The 22,700-nt window shown below is 35.0% G+C and overlaps 1 long non-coding RNA gene across 3 annotated transcripts; it reads right to left on the bottom strand.

Annotated features, from left to right (window-relative positions):
- Window positions 1-7,918: 7,918 nt before the first annotated feature.
- LOC132299333 (uncharacterized) lies at window positions 7,919-17,069 on the bottom strand. 3 transcript variants are annotated; one of them, XR_009480072.1, is made up of 5 exons: window positions 16,573-17,069; window positions 16,448-16,471; window positions 13,740-13,868; window positions 8,913-10,072; window positions 7,919-8,187 (listed from the first exon to the last, which is right to left on the bottom strand). It is a non-coding gene; the product is annotated as an uncharacterized LOC132299333 (long non-coding RNA). The 3 variants fall into 3 exon arrangements; XR_009480074.1 differs by having other exon boundaries at window positions 9,968-10,072; window positions 16,573-16,996; XR_009480073.1 differs by lacking the exon at window positions 8,913-10,072 and having other exon boundaries at window positions 16,573-16,982.
- Window positions 17,070-22,700: the final 5,631 nt, after the last annotated feature.

The following is a 22,700-nucleotide window of genomic DNA, read 5'->3' as shown; positions in this document are numbered from 1 at the left end:
TTCAATATCAGTTTTTTGCAGAACTTTCACCCACTTCTATGGGTGCTTCTACATTTTCCCTCCTTGTGGGAACATCTCTCGGGCGAATCAAATCCCTAAGAAGCGTATCCTCATCATTTAGCCCCACCGGATTGGAGCTAGAGCTCTCGCCAACATCACCCCTTATTGGCCTAGGGCCAACTTCCCTGATTCCTCACGCCGTGACATCGTGCTATGAAACGAGAGAACAGTTCAAAAACATGATACTAAGGTCCACCATGGACGACTCAACATGAAAAGATTCCAAAACAACACTTAGCATGTAAAACCATGCAAGAAACACTTTAACATAAACATTTAAGGACGTAAGCACATAGACAGTTAAGCATGCTTGTTCAAGTAATAAAATATGTAGCAAGTAATCACGTAAATAATACAATCAACATCCCATGTAACCCTATGTGAGCCTCTACCCGTCGTCCTAGAGGTATTCGAACCTAAGACTCTGATACCAAATCTGTAACGACCCGAACCCGGAGGTCCGAACCGTTAGCCGGGTCTTTACTTGAACCCGAGGTCACTTACGTCAAACCTATCATTTCTAGCTTCAAAATGACTTCCTTAGGATCATCACTAGACTTTCTCAAAGGCTCTAAACATATCCCAAGAGTCAAGAATGGAAGAACATGGGAAGACGAACCAAGTGAAACCAACCAGTGCATTTCGGTCGACCGATGGAGAGCTTCGGTCGACTAAAGCACACCCCAAACAAAACCAAAAGTCCAACAGTGAGATCCTGAGAGCAGCAGGATTGTTCGGTCGACCGAACCCCATTTCGGTCGACCGAAATAGGAGATCCCGAGAGTGAACATCAAGTTCGGTCAACCGATGAGCCATTTCAGTCGACCGAAATGACTCCTCCGAGCCTTGAATCTGAAATTGACATACTGCCTTATGAAAATGAAAGGGAAGCTGAAATGGATATTTAACAATGGTTTTGAACTTGTGTTAAACACTCAGAAGATACATCATACTTTAATCATGGACAAAATACCAACCCTTGATCCCATTACAACATCATTCAATTCAATTACAGGGAATTAATACATAGTCCTTGCAAGTGTCTTAATTTAACCCATCTTCTCTGTTTGTTGTTCAAGTCCTTTTGGGAAAAAAGGTACTTAAGACTTTTATGATCCGAGAACACCTCGAATCTCTAACCATACAAGTATTGTCTTTAACACTTCAGAGCAAACACAACTGCCGCTAATTCCAGATTATAAGTAGGGTAGTTGTACTCATGAGTCTTTAACTATCGAGATCCATAAGCCACTACTCTACCATTCTGCATCAACACACATTCCAAACCATCATGTGAAGCATCACAATAAATTACATAACCCAAGCCATGCTCAAGTATCACAAACACTGGAGCTGTAGTCAACCTTGTCTTCAGCTCTTGAAAAGAAGACTCACAGGCTTCATTCCACACAAACTTGATCCCTTTCTGGGTCAAACGGGTCATAGGCACTGCCAAAAGAGAGAAATCCTTCACAAATCTCCGATAATAACCCGCTAAACCAATGAAACTATGAATCTCAAACACATACTTAGGTTGCTCCCAATTCAGAACAGCTTCAATCTTTGATGGATCCACTGACACTCCTCCGCCTTCTGAAACAACATGCCCTAAAAACTTCACTTCTTGTAACCAAAACTCACACTTCTCGTATTTAGTATATAATCGGTGCTCTCGCAAAATCTGCAATACAAAACTCAAATGGATCTCGTGCTCCTCCCGAGTCTGTGAATACACAAGAATGTCATCCACGAAAACTACCACAAATTGGTCCAAGTAATCGTGAAAGACACGATTCATTAAGTCCATGAATGCCGCTGGTGCATTAGTCAAGCCAAAAGGCATAACAAAGAACTCATAGTGTCCATACTATGTATGGAACGCTGTCTTTGGGATATCCTCATCCCTAACCTGCAACTAATAATAGCCTGACCTCAAGTCAATCATTGAGAAACAACTGGCTCCCCTCAACTGCTCGAATAAATCATCTATCCTTGGCAAATGATACTTGTTCTTGATGGTGCCATGATTCAACTTCCGATAATCGATGCACAATCTCAAAGAACCATCTTTCTTCTTAGCAAACAAGACCGGTGCACCCCACGGTGACACACTCGGTCGGATGAAACCTTTCATCCTCAAATCATCGAGCTGCTTTTTCAATTCTTCCAACTCAACTGGTGCCATACGATACGGTGCCATAGATATCGGCGCGGTACCAGACATCAAATCAATAGTAAACTTCACTTCTTGGTGTGGAGGTAACTCCGTCAAATCCTCTGGAAACACATCCAGAAAATCATGAACAACAGCCTGATAATCTTCTTCCACTACATCATCTTCTTCAGCTAGAAAACTAGCTAAGAAGTAATCACCACAACTCCGTCCACAAACTCCATACAATGATTAAGGCTAGGAATCACTCCGATCTCCCATGAAAAAGAAACAGTCTCCTTCTGAAGTGTAAACTGTAATTCTACCTTTGAAACAGTCAATCGTGGCACGAAAGGAAGCCAACCAATCCATCCCAAGAATGACATCAAAACTAGTCATCTCCAGGAGGATAAGATCAAACACGAAGGTCCATCCAGCTATCACAATGGAACAATCTCGCACAACTCGGTTCCAAGACACTGAAACTCCAACTGGTGTATCAACACACAATGCCCGATCCAGGAAACTAACCTTTAACCCCGATGCAAGTGTAAATGATGATGAAATGAAAGAATAAGATGCACCAAAATCAAAGAGAATGCGAGCCCAAGAACCAAACACTGGAAAGATACCTCGGAGAACTGATGGACCAGAAGATGCATCAGCCGGTGCAAGTGCAAAGACACATCCCTGTGGTGCCTGTGCCTGAGAACTGCCAACCTGAACACATGACTATTGCACCGACAAAGTATAAGTATCCCTCCTAACTGGTCGTGAACCCTGAGAAGACATGGCAGGCTATGGTGGTGGTGGCGGTCTAAAACCTGACTGAACTGTAGTCGACTATGACGGCCTCTGCCGTGACCCTCTGCCTCTACCGGTGCCTGCTCCCTGACTAGGACAATCTCGAATCAAGTGACTCTGCTGGCCACAACCATTACAAGCCCTTGGAGCTGAAGAAACTGAAGACAATCTCATAGGGCAACTAGACTTGTAATGCCCTGGTTGTTGGCACTGAAAACAAATGATTCCACTCTTGTCAGACCCAGCTGGCATAGGAGTGGTAGGGGCAGATCGTGTAGACTGCTGCCCCTGAAACTGTGATGAACCTCTTCTATTCCACTTCCAAGAAGATCCTTTTGAAGAGGGTCATGCACTTCTCTTTTGCTTCCATTGTTCCCTTCTTGCATCCTTGTCTTTAATATCAGCTTCCAGCATCAAAGCCCTTTCCACTGCTTCAGAATAAATCTTGATGAATTGTGCCGTGATCAACGGCCTCATTTGATCATTAAGATCGGAAACAAACTTCCGAGTCTTGTCAACTTCATCTCTCACCATTTCCGAAGCAAAGCGAGAAAGTGAAGTGAACTTGTTCTCATATTCCGCCACTGACATATTGCCCTGGATAAGGCCAAGAAACTGATCTTTTAGCTCCCACCTCTTAGAAATCAAAAAATACTTCTCATAGAACAATTCTTTAAACTTTTCCCAACTCATCTCCTCCACCTTATACCGACTCGTAACCAACTTCCACCAAAGCTTGGCATCCTTAACAAACTTGTAAGTAGTTAGGATGATCTTCAAATAATCCTCTGTCACATTCATTGAGATCAATTATGTTTCAACTTGATCCATGTAGTCGTCTGCTACCATTGGATCCGCACCGCCCTTAAACATAACTGGCATCAACTGTGAAAACCCTTTTATGATCTTGAGACATTTTTGAGTTGGTGTCTCCTCTGCATGGACTACATGTTATGGTGTCGGCTGTGGATTAGCAGTAATCGTTGCCCTCAAAGCACTTTGCAACAAATGATTCAATATCAGTTCCGCAGAACCTTCACCCACTTCTACGAGGGCTTCTACATTATCCCTCCTTGTGGGAACACCTCTCGGGGGAATCAAATCCCTAAGAAGCGTATCCTCATCATTTAGCCCCACCGGATTGGAGCTAGAGCTCTCGCCAATATCACCCCTTGTTGGCCTAGGGCCAACTTCCCTTGATTCCTTACACCGTGACATCGTGCTACGAAACGAGAGAACAGTTCAAAAACATGATACTAAGGTCCACCGTGGATGACTCAACATGAAAAAATTCCGAAACAACACTTTGCATGTAAAACCATGCAAGGAACACTTTAACATAAACATTTAAGCACGTAAGCACATAGACAGTTAAGCATGTTTGTTCAAGTAATAAAACATGTAGCAAGTAATCACGTAAATAATACAATCAACATCCCATGCAACCCTATGTGGGCCTCTACCCGTCGTCCTAGAGGTATTCAAACCTAAGACTCTGATACCAAATCTGTAACGACCCGAACCCGGAGGTCCGAACAGTTAGCCGGGTTCTTACTTGAACCTGAGGTCACTTACGTCAAACCTATCATTTCTAGCTTCAAAACGACTTCCTTAGGATCATCACTAGACTTTCTCAAAGGCTCTAAACACATCCCAAGAGTCGAGAATGGAAGAGCATGGGAAGAAAAACCAAGTGAAACCAACCAGTGCATTTCGGTCGACCGATGGAGAGCTTCGGTCGACCGAAGCACACCCCAAACAAAACCAAAAGTCCAACAGTGAGATCCCGAGAGCAGCAGGACGGTTCGATCGATCGAACCCCATTTTGGTCGACTGAAATAGGAGATCCCGAGAGTGAACATCAGGTTCGGTCGACCGATGAGCCATTTCGGTTGACCGAAATGACTCCTCCGAACCTTGAATCTGAAATTAACATACTGCCTTATGAAAATGAAAGGGAAACTGAAATGGATACTTAACAATGGTTTTGAACTTGTGTTAAACACTCAGAAGATACATCATACTTTAATCATGGACAAAATACCAACCCTTGATCCCATTACAACATCATTCAATTCAATTACAGGGAATTAATACATAGTCCTTGCAAGTGTCTTAATTTACAACATATATGAAATCAAAATGCTTACCAAATTTTATGAGGCCAAAACAATTAGCTCAAGATACATTTCTCAAATTAGAACTTTTATAAAAAAATGGCCAATTACAAAAGTAACAAAATGATCTTCTAGCAACTGTCAAGCCTGTATTGGATTGTCATCCGCCAATTCCTTTCCATGACTTGAAAAATGTTAAGTATAATGGGGTGAGCGAATTGCTCAGTAGATGGCACTTAAGACACGCCTCTTGTGTCCCCGTGAATCCAGCCAAAGAATAGAGCAATGGGAATGGGGATCATACAGTGTCAGGATAATGCCACATAACAATCCATACAGTGTCGATGTCGCTTCCCATTTTCACATTCAAAAACCCTCACTTTCAAACTGTTAATATAACCCGCCCTTTGGTGACCCCGCAGCGACACGAGAGAAGGATTGGCTAGTGTCCCTGACCCTTGGTACCCCCGCAGCGTCATTTTGGGCCCAGCTAACTCAACCACGCTAGGGCAATCTCCCTAGTTCCCTCTAGGCTATATTAACACTCCGGCCCTTTGGTACCCCTGCAGCGACCGGGTTTTCTCAAAAACCAATTCATCAAAACACTTTCCCAAAATTCCCCATTTTCATTTCAAAACAATTTCTCCCATTTCATGCCCAATACCAGTGCTTAGATGCCTCAATGCTATGTCCATGTTCACAATTCCATAACTAGTTCAATTTTAACTAACAAGGCATGGTTCACAATAATTCTCAAAGAATTTACCACATATTTGCATACAACAATAGTTTAGCATCATAGGCATATGAAAATCAACACATAGGCATGTTCTTCACATAGAGCATTTAATACACATAGATCCATGGTTAACATATATGTACACTAATCAACAATTAACTAGATTTTTAAACAATTAAGTCAAGTTAAGCAATAATTTAAGAAATTAACTCACTAAGGTACAAGATCTCATGGATTAAGAGCCATTACCTTAAATTTGTGCAAAACCCTTAAAATAGGTCTCCAATTTTAAAATTTGAAGGGAGCACCAAATCTGAATTTGCTGGTATGGATACGAAGGCCTCGTCGTGGGCTTCAAGTTGCCACAAAAGGCTCCTAAAAACTCCAAGTAATGAGAGAGAGATCTTGACTCAAAGCTTGGTGCAAAAATGCAAAGAAAATGAAGGAGAAAGAGACGAAAAGAGAAAATAACGGGGAAAGAGAAAGTGAATGGTCAAATGTGGTCTCTAGACCACTTAAGTCATAGTGGTGGGTCCCGCTACTATCTTTTTCTTTTCTCTTTTTCTTTTATCTCCATTTTACACCACATACACATATAAATGCACATTTAACATGCAATCAATAAATAAAATAATTATAATGCAAATGGACTTAACCAAAATCTCGTACGCAAAACGTGAAAAAACGAAATTCCCCTCGCATCGACAAAACTCCAAAAAAATGAAAAATGCTGAAGATTGGAAACATCACACTATCTGTCCAATCCCGGACTTGATAACTGGTCTATTATAAAAAATATCATAAAGTACCTTAGGAGAACCAATAATGTCATACTTATATATGGATGTGAGTATGTGGTTCCAGTCGGGTATACTAGTTCTGATTTTAAATCAGATGCAGATATTATAAGGTCCATAATGTATATTCACTAAATGGAAGGGAAATCAGTTAGTAAATTGTTAAGCAGATTTCAACTGCTGACTCAAACCTGAAGATGGAGTACATTGCAGCCTTAAAGGCAACAAAGGAAGCCTTTTGGTTTGATCTCACTAATTTAGAGGTTGTGGAGTATATTAGCCAGCTTATTAAGCTATATTGCGACAATAATGCAGAAGTAGCCCAAACCAATGACCCAAGGTTCCATAGAGGAACAAGGTACACTGAAAGGAAGTATCATGTCCTACATGATATTGTCTGGCAATAAAATATACTCGTGGCTAGAATATTACATTGAAACACAACTTTGTTGATTCATTAACAAAGGTATCTATAACGACCCAAATCCACTGGATCCGGATCATTAAACAGGTCCTTACCCGACCCAAAATCATCCGAGGGTAAAACGGTCTTTTCATGTTAAATTTAATTATCAAGGTCCAAAAAGGACAAAATGGTAATTTGCCACAATTCAATAATTTGAGACTCAAAGGGTAATATAGTCATTTACTCGTATCACGTGATAGATGGAATCACGTTCGGGGCAATATAGTCTTTCTGGTGGTGAAATTATAATTATTGTATTTTGTTGGGTCATAAAATAAATACTTGTACCCTCACTTGGGTGCCAAAGTGAAATTTAAAAACTTAAATAGCAATTACATAAGTGACATAAACCGGTCGACGTATAGGCATCATACCTGGTTTGGGACATGAACAGTAGTAATACCCACTGCCGAGATACCATTCAACGTGTGGGATGTACACGTCGACTGGTTTGGGAAATGTAAGATGAAGAGCTCACTGTTAGGATATGGGAAGCCATACGTCGACTGGTTTGGGATATTAAACTGGTCGACGTATGGGAAACCATACGTCGACTGGTTTGCAACGTGAGCATCAATAACCCACACTATGAAGATACCGGTCGACGTATGGGAAGCCACACGTCGACCGGTTCTGGAAAACTCTCACTTCTTTTTCCACTGTCCAGTGATAACCCAAATACACCAACATTGGTAATTTAACCACCCACGTCACTACACTTACGTATAATTTTATTCACATTTTAACATCAAATAAAAATACAACAACCATAAACATAAATCGTAACACGTTACTTAAAACCCACTAAAGGATTTAGTGTAAATAAAATTTAATTACATTACTCCAAGGGCCATATACAAAATGGATCCAATCATTTTACATGTTGCAAAAATAATACATATTAAATCAACATTTTTACAAAATTAAGCCCAAGTACAAAAGATAGCGAAAAGCGACGTTCTTCTACTCTAGGCTAAGACTGCGGTGCATTGTAGTCTGCCATTCATAACTATATTTGGGAAACTAGTCTTCAACTACGTCACGGTCATGCCCTGAAAAATGATAATAAGTAGAGGAGTGAGCACAAGGCTCAGTGGAGAACGCCTAAGTGGCATCTCCTCAGACGAAGTAAATAATCTAATGCTTTACACACAATGAATAGGAAAAAGGAGTGGGGTCATGCGAGGGATTTCACATATGACACTTAAATTTCCAATCAATCTTCATCACTATCTCATATAATGCAATTTATAGATGTCAATGCAAACCACATCACACCACACCCTCTCTTGTTCACACCTCTCCTCCAAACCATCATGTACCCACATTTCCCTTTTCCCGCGACCACACACCTACACACCTCATCTACACCCTCATCTCTCTCATGCCCATCAATGCCCTCATGCCATGCATATGGAACATTTCAAATTTTCAATCATTTAATCATCAATCTTCATTCATTACACAATAAACAATTTCATGATCACAATAATTAATTTATCAACTTAGCATGCTTTAACATACACCATATCAACCATACTAAGAGTAACACATATAATTCACCACTTAGTCATCTTTTAACATGTCATTAGAAATTCATACACAAAATAAGCATTTAATTCCATCAAACCCATCAATTTTACAAAACTCAAACATGAACCAAACCCTAGAATTTTTCATTCTTCAATTAACATCAAAATTACCATGCCAAAAGAGGGAAAAAAAACATCAAATTAACTACTAAATCTAAGGAAAATCGTCAATTAGACAACTCTACCTCTTTGAAGAGAAATCCCCAAATTCGAGATCCCTAGCTCCTTGCAATAATGGTTTCAAATAAAAGCTCTCCTCAAGCTCATCACTCCCTCACCTATGGCTTCATCAAAATCTTTCCTTAATCTCTCCAAAAACAAGCTTGAAGTGTGGAAGACATTTAGTGCAAATAGATAAATCATTACAAGAAAAAAGGGCTTCTACGAGGGGCCAAAAACGCCGTAGAAACTCATTCACGGCGCATTCTAGGCCCTTGTGTATGATGGTTCCGTAAATATTCAATTTTTTTTACGAGAAAAAATCTATCTCGTAGAAAAATAATAGATTCGCCGTAGAAAATAATTTTGTTTATATATATTAAATTTATTTACAATTAATAATTAACTCACGAGGGACTGACGTATGCCGTAGAAAAGTTTTCTACAGCGAATTGTAAGTACCGTAAATAATCTCACGAGGTACCAACGCCTGCTGTAGAAAAGTTTTCTACAACGAATTGTAAATACTCATAAATAATCTCACGAGGTATCGACGCATGCCGTAAAAAAAATTTCTATAAGGAGTTGTAACTACCGTAAATAGTTTCACGAAGTACAGAAGCACATCGTAGAAAAGTTTTCTAAGGCAAATTTTAACTACCCGTAAATAATCTCACAAGGCGTTGGAGCATGCCGTAGAAAACTTTTCTACGGCGAATTTTAAGTACCCGTAAATAATATAAACCATTCTCACAACTTATCATGCATGCCGTAAAAAAGTTATTTAAGGAGGATTTTCACTTATTTACGGTATTTCAAGCTCCCCGTAAAAAATATATATATATTTTTTTATATAAATAAAGCACCCTTACAGAATTCACATCATTTTCAGCTATAATTCAATTCAAAAAACATACATATCCCATTAAATATATCAAAAGAGTTAAAACATTTTTACAATTCATCATTTATCAATGTGCCAAAACAATTTAACATTTATCAATGTTTCAAAACAAGAAGTAAATCCATTTATCAAGAAAATCATCAATTTCTTAACACTTCTGTTGAAAAATTGATAAACCTTCTAACACTAGAGTTCCCGTCTGCACTTGTCAAAAAATCACCTCACTGTACAAAATCCAAGGAAGTAGCTACAAAATCCACAGTACAAAATCCAAGAAAGTAGCTGCATCACCCAAGTCTCAAATTCAGAATGCTAATAAAAAAAGAAACTAACTTATCATTTATGAATCAAACACAAACATTTTGCTAAGAATTTCTTCTATCATGAATGGTGACTAAAATCTTTTGATTGGTGAGTTATGAATGTTTCTGCCTCATGACTCGAGATATATATATATATATATATATATATGAATGTGTGTGAATATATATTTTTTAAGTTAAATAAAAATAAATTTGCTAGCGTCAGACCTGTTGGAAATTGAAATCTTATTGAGCAACATTATGAGTTATTTTTTAAATCAATTCTATCATGTGTTGTTTGGAGATATAAAAAACCAACAATATTTGAGTCGTCTAATAAGTCTAATATGAGAAGCGATTGTGTAACAAATTTCAAATAAGTATTCATACACATTTACAAATATCTATTGTGGAGCTCAGACTTCTAATCTCACATTCCAAAGAAATATTTATATCAAAATATTTTTGACATGTTTTTTTAATGATGTTTCGGGTAACACAAATCAACACAAACTCAATCTAGCTTGCTTAAATTTTTTTTTTTTGTTGTTTTGGATTGTAAAGCAAACACACAATATATTTTTTGACCTAATTGGTTAAGTAACTATTACTGAATTGAATAAAACGTGAAAACCATTGAATTTTTGGTTTCATGTGATCAAAAAGTTTTTCTAATTAAGCAAGATGGGATAGGTGGTCTGTGGAGCCCTTAGTCTGGTCCAAAAAGGGCAAACCTTTATGAACAAACATCTTTTGTGGCCAATGTCTTTCATGTATTTATTAATATGGTGTTTAATTAATTGCATAGACTTATACTCTTCAATTTTCTACCAAAAAAAAAAAAGCATTTAATTAAGCTTTTATAAATTGTTCTGTACTGAGTTAAATTTTCTTATACGATCCCTAATAAGGGCGGCAAGTCATGTAATGCACATGACATGAGTGCTCACTTCGATTATCTAAATTATAGTAATGTTATGCCGACTTATAAGTTTGATTAATTGTTTGGGTCTAAGTCAATGGAAATGACCAAAATGGATGATAAATTTGTTCAAGTACAATCATTGTCGTTGTGATGATTAATGTGTGAGTTGTGTGACTAGTCTACCATTTGAAATTTTAAGTGTCACAGATTTTGCTACCCTTCAACTACCATGAGAAGTGGACAAGTAATTAATTAGGTTTGGTCATGTACTCGTGACACCAAATTTTCAACAGTCCAAGTTAGATACTAGGGCTTATCTTGACTACATTCTCCTAATTTCCTCCATCTTTACTATTCTTGGGCAAGTTGCCGTGTAGGAAACACCAAGAAAATTTCAATACAAGTTTGGTATATTTTTCTCTCTCCAATCAAAATCTCTGTAATTTATTGTCAATTGATGTGAAACGTATCTCTTTATCTTCTTTAACAAGTGTCAAACTCAAACCCAAACCCAAACGCCACTCAAATTTACTTGTTATTGGTTTTAACACTCGTTCCCTGAAAAGGAAAATAATAATAATAAAATACATTTAAAGGGAATTATGAAGATTTTAAATACAGTACAAAATCAAAACACAAATCCAAAAAAATATATAATTTTTTCTTTTAAAAGTTTAAGCAAACTCATACGCACATACACTTTAACATCTCAAATCGTTCATACCATCCCTAAACATTGCCTTATACTTTCGTGGATCATACAGAAGCTAAATGCCCAAAAAAAGTTTTGCAGACCAAACCGAAGAAAACTTTGGATAGGTGGGTGGTTAAACAAAAAGGCAAGACAGTTGAGGGTGAGATTGTGGACAAGATAACTGATAATATTCCTGTGAGAGGCATGCAAACAGTGAAGTCTGTTGTTACTAAGAATTCTTTTGCTGTTCTTGAAATTAATGAAGAGGTAACTGAGGAAATTGTTTCTACTCCTGTTGTGGATGTCGTACAGCAGCAAAATTGTGTCGCTTTGGCTATAATAGATTCCCCAAATATTTCAAATTCTCAGAACACTATACCTAAGGTTGGAATTGTGGATATTCAGCAGCAGGATGATGAAGATGGTGTTGAGCTGGAGAATGAAGAGAAAGGTGAATTGAAACCACAAAAATCTACTAGTGAAGAGATTATAAGATCTTCTGATAAGGAGGAAGATAATTTAGATGGGCTGGAAGATATAAGGGACGATGTCTCTATTGATAAGGGAATTGCAAATGAAGAGCAATGTTATAAAATTAGTTAGCAGTGGGGCTATTAACATTGATTCTCAAGGAGGGGGTAAATCAAGACCAAGAAAGAAGCCTTATATCCCACATTCAGACAGTTTTTCAAAAATTTTGGGGAGTGGTTGGGGCTGATGTGATTAAGGCAGTGTTGTTTTTCTTTTCTACTAGTCAGCTTCCTCAAGGTATCAATTCCACCTTTCTCTCTTTGATTCCAAAACTGAACCATGGAGATAAAATTACCAATTATAGGCCAATAGCTCTATGTAATCTTGTTTACAAAATTATTTCTATGATTCTAGCCAATAGGTTAAGTGATGTTCTACCTAATCTGATTGGTAATGAACAAACTGCAATTATCAAAAATAGAAGGCTTCATGATAATATATTGTTAGTTTCTGATTTGGTAAAGGATTTTGGTAAGAAAAATGGTCCTACTAATATGACTTTGAAGATCGATCTAAAGAAGGCCTATGATTCAGTGGACTGGGGTTTCATCTTATCAAGGTTACAACTACATGGTTTCAGTGGGAAATTGATTCATTTGAGGCATTACATGTTAAAAAAGGTGAAACAATTGTTCATGACTACAAAATATGATAGAAATAATGTTCACAGATTTGAGGCCCATAACATACTGTTCACTAAGAGCACGGAGCATTGTCATCCTATATTTCTGTCCACTAATTGATTATCTGCCTTATTAAATATTGACCACATATTAGATTCAAACAAAATTATATTTCCTTCCTTTTTCATAGAAGACAAGAAGCTTAACTAACTTTTTTTAGGTGGCATCTAGAGTAGTCAATCTACACACACAGAGAGTTTCTAGTCCATGAGAAACATACTTTGTTTGAGCCTTTAAGCTTTTTTCCGCTTAAGCCTCTCTCTTTTAGCGGAAATCCACCGGTATAATTTCTAAAACCCCAGAAACTTCATTTCATAGATCATTATTTATCATTAAAAGGAATGGATCACTTAAACCTACGGGCAACTAAATGATGAGGCTAGCTAGATTTGGGAATTCTATCCAAAACCATGTCAATCATTAAATTCCACTAAAATTTGCTCTAATCTTGAGCACTTAAAACTTCTAAACTCTCATTCCAGTCCCAACTCCTGCAATCTTCATCCACTATAAAACAATATAATAAATAAAATGAAGAAAGCCCATTCATCCACTATTGATCTTTTGGCACTTTATAAATTGTAACTGATAAGGGGAAGATGATAGAAACTAGTGTTTGCTAACTTAATGAAAGTGCAATATGTTAAATCCTGTTCTAGATCATCCCCAGCAATAAAACTCATCTATTTTAACATCAATAAAAAATAATAATATTAAAATCAAATAACAAATTCTTTATAGATTCTTACTCTCTAAAGATCTCTAAATATTAAAGGGAAAAAACTGATCATAAGTGCATAAGAACAAGCATTACCTGATATGTTACTCCAATCCTCTCAACGAAGTTATATGCCTCTTAATGAAGTATCACACTTTGCTTCGAATCAGAGACAGAGGATTATGGCTCTTTTATGGAGAATTTGTTTTAGAAATTCGTGTCTGCCTGCTTCAACAGCTTTAATAAGTCTACTTCAAATTAAATCTCATAGACCGTACAAAAAAAAATATTCTGAAAATAACATCTATAACCCACACATATGCAATTTTATACACACGTATACGCGCACGCCCAGGAAAAAAAATATTTTGAAAATGATGCAAAATACCCAAATTCAGCCACACATCTACCACATAACATCTCATACACCAACACCATACCATCAAAAGAAAAGAGAAAATAAATAAAATAAATAAAAAATAAAAAATAAAATAAAAATAATTCACCGAATCAACAGAAACGGAGCACTTTCCTGAACCGATGAAACGAGCCTGAAACATAGTTGGGGTATCCTTTCACACAACCGGAAAGCAATTGGCTAGAGTACACATCTCACTTTCTCTCTCTTGATTGTTCAAAAGCTTTGACGCCGACGCCTGAATCACGACCATTTGAATGTGTGCAGTTTAAGGATGTCACAGGAAATGCTTAGGTATTAGAGAGAAGGGGTTAGGGCTGGAAAAAGTGATAAAGCACCACCGTGTTTTGGTATCATTGTACTTCTTACTAAACTTGCTAAATTCATAATACAGATTTCTAGAATCTAGATTTGTAAAAAATGATATTGCAAACCAAAATAATTATGAGAACCTTAAAACTGCTTTTTGAACTAGCTGCATTTTGTAATTATTTAATTTAATATCCATTATGGAATTTCTAATGTAACGGATAATCTTCGGTAGTTCCAATCAAATATCTCAAGCATAATCAATCAGACTAAAAATAAATCAAGAATAGAGCCAAGCATGCTAACACTAAAACAACAACCACCCAAGCATAACCAAACACAACCCAAAGAATCACATGCATAATTTTCTCAAGACAGCTGCTACCACTAAACAAAAATATTATCCTTCCAACATCATAAAAAATTTACATTCTAGCAAGTATTAATTCCCTCTAGGCAGTAGAGAATTAATTTAACTTACTAAGTAGGACGATGAGGCTCCCGGACAATGAGCCTCCCAGAGCTTGCTGCAGCAGTAAATTAAATTTAGGTTTCAAGGGTTAGGATACTGACCAAACTATTGAGCGTATATATTTATATTTGGGGTAAGTCTATTGTAAATAAAAAATTTCTTCCTAGGAGCCTCTTCTATTGTATGGGAAAACTTTCATTACGAGTGGGTGAACATAAACACCATCAAGGTGAAGTCAGATTTGGAGAAAAAAAAAATTCAAACTAAGAGTCTTGAACCTAAGACCTCCTAATTCTATGATTTTTCTTCTTGAGATAATTAATTCAGTGCCAGCTCAAGAGGCAATAAACAAGCTTGAATTATTAAACTCACAATTCTGAATTGCTTCCAAATTACCCAATTAAGTTAAGAACCTACTTATAGTTATTGAAACAGCCAATCCACTTGTTTGGGCTTTCAGATATACCTCTTGCAATTCATCAGTATTACATCCCAACAATTTCTCTTATTTTTACTGAAGTACAAGAAGTAATTCTTTTCTTGTACCCATGAAAAAGTAAAGAACAAGTAGAGATAGTTTCTAACACAATGATATTTTGATCAAACATGAAAAGGAAAATGCTAATTTATAAGAGTAAAAACCTTCTATTTAATTAGTAGTGGTGCATCAATGGGTTAATTTTGTATTTGAAGATTTGAAAATTACAAATTAAGGTGTTACAACTAGATAGCTAAATATTGACATGTCATCTTAGAAAAAAAAAAAAAGTAAAGATAAAATTGGATAAGACCCATTAAATATATAAAACCCCAAAGGCCACTTTGTACTCAGTGCTCACTGATGACCTCACGACACATATACAAGCCAAGGACTCAGTCACCACATCCCTTTTGGTTTACTATTTCCTTGTCATTTTCTCATACCCATATTGCTTAGCTTAGGTGTTAATAGAACTAGCCTAACTTATAAAACTTAATTTTTTTATTTTTCTTTTCCAGAGAGGAAGTAGACACTTTAATTTCACTTAAATTTGCGTCACAATTTTCATTTGGGCTCAATTAAAATGCAAGACAGATCAAGCTTACTTCCCTTTTTAATTTTTAGATACAATATTTTTAAAGAATGTGGACCTTTCCAACGGGATTAGGTTCCAACCACAGCTTAGCTAATCAATACACAGGGTAATCTCACACCAACAGGCATAAAAATAAGAAATATTAGATTTTGGTAAACAACAATCAACTTATGACTTGCATTGCTTGCAAAAAAATCATAATAATAATAAAATAAAATAAAATCAAACAGGATAAAATTTAAAAAGAAGAAAAAAAGAAAAGAGAAGAAGAAACAAAAATAAGGTAAAATAAGAGTACAAAAAATTATTAGAGTCTGGAAGTTAAGCAGTCTGATACACAAGTAAAATATCTAAAATACTCAACGAAGTTTTAAAAATTTAAAGATTCTCATCTAATTAAGATCAGCAACAAAAAGATAATGAAAAATCGGCAGATAACAACAAAAAAGAGAGTTAATAAAAATCAAAGGACACAGCAATTGTAAGCAAAAACTAAAGTACTAGAAAGTAAAATCAGATCTGGACATACCGGGAGCAGCAGAACTAATACTCACTGCCAAAAAAAAAAAAAAATCTCTTAATAGCAAGCATCTAGAAAACATGTATGATTCATACATAAAGCCCTAAAGAAGTTGTCTGATTTTTCTTACTTACAAAATCGATTGTGAGCTGTAGATGATGACGGTAGTGAGCTCAAACGTCTGCCCGTTAAAGTGATTGTGAGTGAAGCTAGCTAGGTTGAGCCAGAGATTCGGTATTGAATCCTCTTCGATCGTTAGTCCATGATTTTAGAGATTGAGAGGCGATACATATTGAGAATTGTCGATTCGATTGTGGAAGTAGTCATTGAGAGGAAACGAGGATTTGTTTTCTGTCAAGATGAAGAGATGGAGAGAGAATAATGTTGGGTTCTATCGGTCAAGATAGAAAAAAAGGGGCAGAAATACCAATTCCCAAAAGGAGATGACGTGTCTCTTTCCAATAAACTCAGCGCGCGCGAGGACTCAAGCGGCGCGAAATTTTTTTTTTTTTTAGCTTTTTGGAACAAAATATGTAGTTGTTATCAAAATATATATATAATAATAATAATAATAATTTTTTTAAAATAAATAAATTTGTTTTTTAATTTAGGCTCTATTTGGTAACCGTTTTTATTATTGTTCATCATTTAAGCTTAAACATCACGAGTGTTCATGTTTAACTTTTGTTTATAGATAAACACAAACATAATTTGATAACTAACAATGCTTGTCTTATTTTAAAAATAAATAATAAAAATATTTATGAAGTGTCTAATTATCATCTAACAAGGTTGTTCATAACCTTAGCAAATGGGGTGCTCATAAAAAATTACTATTGATCTTAGGTGGAATATAGTCATCTTGGTTATCTAAAGTCACAGTGAATGATGATCGTTTTGCTTCTTAACTATTTGTTTTCTTCATATATATATATATATATATATATATATATATATATATATATATATATATCATAAACATATATACATAATCATAAACATCGTTTTGACATTTATAATATTTTTAATTATTATTACTATTATATTCATTACTATTTTATAGAGGATATTACTTATAAATTAAAACTTATAATTTAAGATATTATTATAATTTAAAACTTCTATTATGGTATTGTAATTTAAAACTTATAAGTTAAGATAATATTATAATTTTAAAACTTTTACTATCGTTTCGTAATTTAAAACTTATAATTTAAGATAATATTGTAATTTAAAACTTCTATAATAGTTCTACTTATCTTTTATGGTCTTTTCTGCCCATATTTGGATAGATAAAAATTTGTAAAAGAGAAAGGATGACTCATCCATCCTATTATCCTCTCTCTATGTCTTCTTTTTACCGAATAAAGAAAGTTTATTTTTCTTTTCCATATACCCTCCACAACCCTTTTTTTCCTACTGAACAAAACATAAGTAATGTATTTATTATGATACCCCTAAATTTTCACGTGTAGGTTAGTCAAGCCCACACCCAAAAGTACGAGGATTTCAAAAATAATATGGCAATAAATGAACACGAAATACAAGAAGAATAAACAATTTGTTGAAAGAAATTCTATTGATAAAATAAATCATTCATTACAATTAAAATACAACTCGGGAATCCTGTAAGTAAGGGACGCCTAAACTATAAACTACTAATCATTAAGTTCTTAAGTAAATAAACTAACAATAAACAACAGATACTGCTCCTACTTTGTAGTAGACATGAAAAGTAGTTGAAAGACAAGTCTCCAAGTTGCGAATCCTCAACCTCCAGAGTAGAACCTCTAATAATTTGAAAAATATAGTGTGGGTTAAATCCTCATCCATGTACTATTCTAACTATATTAATATACGTAAATCATGTAAATATAAATATATAAATATTATCTAATATATATTTATAAATCATTTTTAACTGATACATTCACATATATAGACAATACTTATTAAGTCCTCACTAGTGAGGATCTACAATATACTCACCGTTCATATGGACCAATAATAAATTGACATGTGATCTTTAATTACCAAAGCAAAGATAGTGGGTAAATATTTACTTACCAAATCATAGATAGTAATTTAATTACCATCTATGATTTGATAATTAAAATAGAACATGTCCAATTATTATTGGTCCACATGTGAGTATGTTATACATCATCACTAGTAAGGACTTAAGTATTGTCCATAAACATATGTAATAATTAGTTCATATAATGCTACTATATGTATTACTTCCATATAATTAATAACTCACAACTTTAATCCTTATATGACTCAGACTTTATTAGTCATATATATAAATATATTTATGTAAATTCAATATCTCTGAGCCATGCGTTATCATTTAGGGCGTGCCGCTTGCTTCGATCGATGGCCAACTGAAAGAGGCTCACGGAGAGAAACGTTAGGTTTGATTGAAAGAGGGAAAAGAAATTTCACTGGTGGCCTCTCCCCTCTTCTTCGTCGCTGCTCCCCTCTGATTTGTCTCTCCCCTCTTCTTCTGTATTTGAGGTTTTTTGCTGCCCTATAATGCGAAATGTGAATTAGGTTATTTATTTATTTATATATATTTTTTTAAGTGTAATTTTAATTGTGTCTAATTTGGAGGGAGGGTAAAAAATTTGGTGGAAAGTCTTTTTAATTATTCATGAGATAAAAAATATCCCTTAAATGTTATTAAATATCCACGAGGATTTTAAAAGACCGTTAAAAATAAATAAATAAATAAATAAATAAATAAATAAAGTTCAATTTTAATTGTGTGGGAAGTCTTTTGACTTATTCACGGGACAAAAAAATATCCCTTAAATGTTATTAAATATCCACGAGGATTTTAAAAGGCCGTTAAAAATAAATAAATAAATAAATAAAAATAAAGTGCAATTTTAATTGTGTTCAATTTGGAGGGAGGTTACTTATTCACGGGACAAAAAAATATTCCTTAAATGTTATTAAATATCCACGAGGATTTTAAAATGCCGTTAAAAAAATAATAATAAATAAAATAAAATAAAGTGCAATTTTAATAGTGCCCAAAAATTTGGCAGGAGGATAAAAAATTTGGAGGGAAGTCTTTTTACTTATTCACGGGACAAAAAATATCCCTTAAATATATTTAAATATCCACGAGGACTTTAAAACGCCGTAAAAAAAATTTTAGTGTAATTTTTATTGTGCCCAATTTAGCGGGATGGTTAAAAAAAGGGGGGAAAACTCTTTTTACTTATTCATGGGACAAAAAATGCCCCTTAAATGTCAAATTTTAACACAAGGATTATTTCTCCCATTAAAGTTGAACAAGAATGCCCTTAATATATTTAAATATCCACGAGGACTTTAAAATGCCGTAAAAAAAATTTTCAACGAGGATCTTGCTAAATCCCCATGAAAACATGCCCCCTTTATGTAACAATTACGAGGATCCTCTCATAATCCCCGTCAAAAATAGTTTCCATGAGGCAAAATAAAGGAACCCCGTAAATAAGATGTCGTAAAAACCCATTTTTCTTGTAGTGAATATAGAGTGAGAAGGTGAAATGCTAGAGAGGGGAAACATTCTGCCGAAAATGAAGGGGAAAAGAAAGAAAATGGGTTAGTCAATAATTTGCCTTGTGGTCAATAGCATGCCATTTGTAAAAATGTGTGTATTTGTCACTTTTTGGTTAGTTACTCTTTTACCCTTCTACATCCATTTCAATACTAACAAAATCTCCAAAATATCTCCCACCAAAAATAGATACACCTATATATATATACATGTGAAATGACTACAATACCCCTCACTTAAAATGAGAAAACCGGGAGAAATTCACGAGTCCGGAAATTGTCCCGACCTCCAAAAAATTCTAAAAATGATACTGTCATCCTAACTGACTTGAAATGATTAAAATAATCTAGAGAATCAATTAAATTCCCGAAATTAGAAAAACGAAAAAATCGGTAAAGTCATAGTATCATCGATCAATAATTTTGATCGTTACCTGGATAACATTGGAGTTAGATGCAATTAGAATTAGCTATGAGTGTAAGTGGAAGCTGTTGGGATTTATATGCCCTGGCATAGCAAATTCTTATTTGGATTAAAGTGACATATATTCCTAACATATCTAAAATATTTATACTTTATACATTTGGTGAATTCAATGTATTATGTTTCGATTCATTATGGAATTGATAGTGTCCACTTGATTACAAGAGATATTTATATATGTATGTGATTGCGATCAATACATGATCATAAATAGTAATCATAAATAGTTCATAGTCGGTAATTATGGATGGACTCATTATTAACTAAGACTTGAACTGAATCTGCGTTAAGTTGAGATATATTGGAAGAGCCGTCGTATGCAATTGCTCCCTATCACTGTCATGGCATTTGACTCTTAAGCATGAGAAAAGTATAGACTCTTTTATTAATTAGTAATTACTTTGATTTGTTCAGCGGATTCTTTGGAATCCTTAGACCGACACTTTGGATAATTATGTAATTAATAGTTAGAGGGTTATATTTTTAATATTTGCATCATTACTCCTTGTATTTATTTTGTATTGATTATGATTGATCACAAATTAAATTGGAAGGCCTTCGTATGTTTTTAGACAAAATGATTTATTATATATTTATTTATTTAAATTATTATTTTCGTAAAACAAATGTTTTATTGTGATCGAGTCTAAAATAATCAAAGGTAACAAAATAAATATATTAATTAAGTAGTCGGATTGATAACTTTATTTATCCGATAACTAATTATGCATAGAGGGGTCAAAATGCAACATTAACTTAGAAGTTATTTATTATTTAATTGGAGGTCAAATAATTTCTTTTAGTGTAGTAGAAATTAATTTATGAATTAATTTAATTGGGTCCATGGACCGAGCCAATTATTAATTCATTGTTGCCAAGAAAATAATAAGCCCAAAGGATTCTCACTAATAGCCTAACTTGATATTGGAGACCTATTAGATTTGAGATATCAAGTTAGTTTTAGAGATTGAGAAAAATATAATGTCTTTAATTATTATTTTTATGTTGCCTATATATACATGGAGTCCATGTATATTTGAGGTTACGCTTTATGTAATAATTTTAGAAGACAAGAAAAATATTTTCTCTCTGTTCTCATCTAATGGAGGCTCCCACAAACTAAACTTCCCAAGGTCATTCATGGAGATTTATGAGTGGTTCTCAAAGGCAAGACTATTACCAAGAAGATGGAGATCGAAGGAGAGGCATCTAGCAAAGGGATCTACAATAAGTGAGAACATTCACTTTAGAAGAGAGATTTAAGTTTACCCAAATCTTGATGTAACTTCTTCGTGCATAAAACTTATCTCTATACATGAATCAAGATCTTTATTTGAAAAACGCTCATAAAATTTTTTTAAAAAAACTTCCCACTCCTGAACACCTCTAACTCCCATACTAACACCTATACACTCCGCAATAAGGAAAATCTTTCAATCCCATATCTCCTCTAGCATTTTCCTGTAAAGCTTTCCATGCTGAAGTATATACTCGCATATTTTTTTAAAATGATACTGATGAAGATAAACCTTTCAGGATTAAATGGAAATGGTGGGCGAGAACAGCAGCATCTCCAGCATGTTGCATCTTCAACACCACAAACAATAGGCGAGCACCTTGACAAATGGAACTTGTTGGTCACTCAACTGTAAGAGCTATTTTCTCTCTCCCTCATATATAGTTGTGAGCGCTGAGAATATTTTACAAGGACATAATTTCCTTGGGGATCTTGTTCTCGCTTGCTTTTGGGTATATGGACGGGATTTTAAATTTTTTTTCCCCTTAAATTGCACATGTATTGACACAATATCCAAATTCAGATCCACATCCGGGGGGATGATGACTTATGGTGCACAGGTGGGGATGTAACATCTCTCTACAGCTCCCCCCAACACACATACACATGTATGTGGCTAGTGTATAATAGCCTATTCAACTGCCTAGTTGGACACCACATGTATGAATTTTAAGCCTTTTCCTTTTTTGATTTGATTTTTCTCTCTATTTCATTCTTTATTCACTGTAACTATGCCACAACTTCTGAATTTTCCAACCTCACTCTTATTGCAGCACCTCTAAAGGGATGTCTATACCACTAGAGTCACTGTGGGAAGTTGCCTCTTGTGCATGTATTGACATGTACATTTTTATGTAGCTTATAGCTTTATAATGATTGATCAACGGCATAGATGTCCCCTTCTTTTTATTTGTTTATTGTGTGTG

Source organism: Cornus florida, unplaced genomic scaffold (genome assembly GCF_030987335.1).
Source record: "Cornus florida cultivar Cherokee Brave unplaced genomic scaffold, ASM3098733v1 CherokeeBrave_3.0.0_Hap2_Chr03, whole genome shotgun sequence".
Lineage (NCBI taxonomy): Eukaryota > Viridiplantae > Streptophyta > Magnoliopsida > Cornales > Cornaceae > Cornus > Cornus florida.
The sequence above is the reverse complement of the archived record's forward strand: the minus strand, read 5'-3'. Positions and strand labels throughout refer to the sequence as shown.